Raw genomic sequence first — 3,752 nt, forward strand, 5'->3', positions numbered from 1 at the left:
CTGTCATTCCAACATTCCATGTGGCCGTTCTTAACGGAAAATTTTCGGATACTTTGGTATTTAATCTTCTTCCACCTCGAATACCCGAAAAGCTCTCGCAATTCATGCATTCAGGTTTAAGAAGATTAAATACAGGCAACTGTCGTACCCCAATTGAGGGCTCATACATGAGATATTTTCTTGTGAAACATCATGATTGATTCAAATACCTTGATTGAAGGGCATGCCTAATGAAACCCTAATCAGGAAAGATGTGGTCCTAATATGCCTTGTAGCTTGACTTTTCATCTGGTGATATTGGAAATCCTAATCTCTTGATCTGTGAGATATATATTCAAGAAGACCTTATTATGTTATTCCTCAGGGCATCAAAACCCTAATGTTATCTCATATCCATTGAGTGGCCTCCTAACCGTAGTTTCATCTGATTCTTCACCCATTGTGTATTTGATTCTCTTGCTTAATCAAGTTTCACCCAATAACCTCTTGTTCATGGTTCATTCATGTTGATTATTTTGTTTTGATTCCATTCATTTATGCTTATGTCCATTGGTTCTAGCAAAAGTTCTTGGTCTCACAACCTTCATCTACTTCCATTCATCCATCTGATCATTGTCATGCCATCATTGCTTGGTCCATAGGTCTTTGTTTAGGCCTTAGTTCAGTGTACCTTTTAGGTCTTGCTAAGGTATTTATATCTTTATTTCATGTTTCATTTTTGGATCTTTGGTTTGATTTTATCCAAGTCATTTCAAACATGTCCAAATCTATTCATACTTGAGTCATATTCATTACAAGTCATGTCCATTTCATTACAAGTCATGCTTATTTAAGTCCAAATTTAAATCCATTTCAAGTGACATGTTCATGTACAAAATTAATTCATTTTCATTCAATTGTCCAATTCCATTCATTATCATCCATAAAATGTTCATTACATACAAAAAATGCAAAAAAAAAAACAAACATATGTTGACCAAATGTTGACTTTGGGCAATGGTTGACTTTTTGGCCAACTTTGACCAAAGTCAACTCAAATCCTTTTTCCATCTTAAACCACTAAATTTCCCATCCTAGTTCTAATCCCATTTTCCAAGTCCATTGTGATCTTGATTTGACCATTTGTACATGATCTTCAACCTTGATGTCATCATGCCATGAACTTAGCTTGATCAAGCCACAAGCCTAACAAAATAAAACCATGTTGCAAACATATGACATGCTATCCAAGCCAAAGTCAGAATAAACAAGTCTGACCTGCAACAACAAGAACATGGGCCAAGTCATAATGGGGTTAACCATACCTTGAAACATAATGTAAGATGCAATACAAACACAAGCCAGTATGTAGTGAAACCATCACCAATGCAACCTGAAGCAGACTACATGACCTAGCTGTAATGCAACATAAACCAGAATAGAACCATGATAAACATACCTGCAGAATACAATAATTAGCTGCAATGCAGAACCATGAACCATATTGCAAGTATGGTGCAGAACCATCCAAACCTTGGCCTTGAAACATGTACATCCCTCACAACCTACACAAACCAGACCTAGGATTTCTCTGCTTGGCTTGGATCAGGAATGGCAACATCGTGCTCAACATATTGCATCATGATTATAACTTAGACACCATCAATGGCAGTTCTGCATACAACATTGCAGAATTTTCCAAAACCAAGCAAGTGATCCAAATCAGCAAAGCAAAACTTCATCATCTCATCAGTTAGATGAACATTGTAGAAAGTGGAAAAAGATTCAACTCAAATTCAGTTAACCTATTTGACATTACAATCAATTTAAAACAAATATAGTTAAAACCACTTTCATTCAAACTGAATCCCCCCCTCATTTGACACTAACTGATTCAACTAACTTGTAATTCACGTTTTTCTAATTGAACTAACATAATTTCGACTTCATTCCAAAGTTAATCAGCCAACTGTCACAACAAATCTCAAGATCTAAACTAACTGACTCAGTGAGTAACTCACTGAGTCCATTCCAACTAACTCATAGCCAGCTTAACCGATTCCTAACCTCCATCCAAGCCTCAATCCAATATGAACCTATAGCCTATAAATCATTCATTCCCTCTATTTTTGAGAGGACCATCACCTTCATAGAAACACTTTTGAATCTCCATAATTTCTCTCAAACTCACCTACAACCACTTTCCCTAAAGCCATTGAAGCTCATCATCAAAGCTTCAATTCGACTTGTGTTAAGCCCTTCAGAACCACTACACCAGACTAAAGAGTTGGGGAAGAAGAAATCGCTGAAAAGAAGAAGCAACAACAATAATTTAGAGGAAAAGATCCAAGAAGTTTACCTTGAAGTGTCTCTGGTATTTTCTTGCCATTCTCTTCCAGCGTCGCTCCAGTGAGTATCGTTATCATCTTCATCTATTCATTGCATAGAGGTTACCAGAATGTAGAGTGAGGTCAGGGGAATCAAAGTCGTAACCTCTAAGGTTGTGATTCCGAGATAGTGGAATTTAATTTTAGATTAAGATGTTAGGGTTCTTGAAGCTAGAGATTCAGTTAAGGTTCTAGGCGGGGAATTGAATGAAATAGATTGGGTATTTGGACTTGGGAGGTTAAGACGTTTCCAGTTATGTGTGTAATTTGTGTTTCTGGTGGCCACCGCTGTCAGAAGCGATTTCCGGCGCGGTGGCCCACGGTGGTTTCTGCTGAACATGACTGAGATGATTGTTTTTCACCTGCGCGCATTTTCATTTTGAATTTCAATTCATTAATTCATTAGCCACATGCGTATTTTGACTTGCTGGCTCTTATTTCCCCATGTTCCGAATTCAAGTTTTTTTCTTCATTGCTTTGGATGGATTCTGGTGGGCCTATGAGTGTGGGCTAGCTTTATTTTACTGAATTTCATCCTATATTGCTTCTGCACCCTCCATCAACCAGGACATTGTTGCAGTGGGCCTAACACCCAAGGCCCACACACATTTGTATGTTGTGCGCCCTTTTTTCAGGACCTGCACCCCCTGCTGAAGCCCATTTTGTTAATTGTTTTTTAACTATATTGTTAATTGAATTTTAGCGTTTTTAATTTTGTTAATTAGGATAATTATAGAATTTTAATTAGGGATTAATTTGATTAGTTAATTAGAATTTTAGGAATAATTAGAATTAGAATATTAATTTTGATTAGAATTAATTGTTTTTAGTTTGAAAATTAGTTTTTAATTTTAGAAATAATTTCCTAATTGATCACCCATGTAAATTGACTTTATTAACCTTAGGGTTAGTCATATAATTTTATGTTCCCTTAGATTAGGGTTTGATTTAGATTAATGGACTTTTTTTAATCAAATTGTTTTCATGTGATATTTGGGGAGTGATGATAAATTTGATCCTAATGTTGCATGATCCCCTAGTTTATGATTTGTGAATCATTTGACCTTTAGGTTAGGTTGTACATAATTAACCATCAATTCAATCTCTTTGATTTAAATTGATCAAAAGAAATTTTGATTGGTTAAATCCTTTGATTTGTGTATAATCTCTCAGTCTATTCAAGTGATCAAAAGTCCCTTGATCACTTGATAGGACTAGTTCCTATAATGTTGTGGATCTCAAGGCCAAGTTTAGACTTTCATGCAAGGCATCCTAGACAAATTAAGCAGTGGATTATACAAAGCACATCAAAGGTGTTTCTTCAAGAGCTTGTCAATCAAGATTCAAAAATTGTGTGACACAAGCCTTAAGAAATAAAGAATGAAT

The 3,752-nt window shown here is 35.8% G+C and overlaps 1 long non-coding RNA gene across 1 annotated transcript; it reads right to left on the reverse strand.

The window, feature by feature from the left end:
• Window positions 1–896: 896 nt before the first annotated feature.
• LOC127086985 (uncharacterized) lies at window positions 897–2,790 on the reverse strand. The gene is made up of 3 exons (XR_007789740.1): window positions 2,339–2,790; window positions 1,439–1,653; window positions 897–1,257 (listed from the first exon to the last, which is right to left on the reverse strand). It is a non-coding gene; the product is annotated as an uncharacterized LOC127086985 (long non-coding RNA).
• Window positions 2,791–3,752: the final 962 nt, after the last annotated feature.

This window comes from Lathyrus oleraceus, chromosome 5 (genome assembly GCF_024323335.1).
Source record: "Lathyrus oleraceus cultivar Zhongwan6 chromosome 5, CAAS_Psat_ZW6_1.0, whole genome shotgun sequence".
NCBI lineage: Eukaryota > Viridiplantae > Streptophyta > Magnoliopsida > Fabales > Fabaceae > Lathyrus > Lathyrus oleraceus.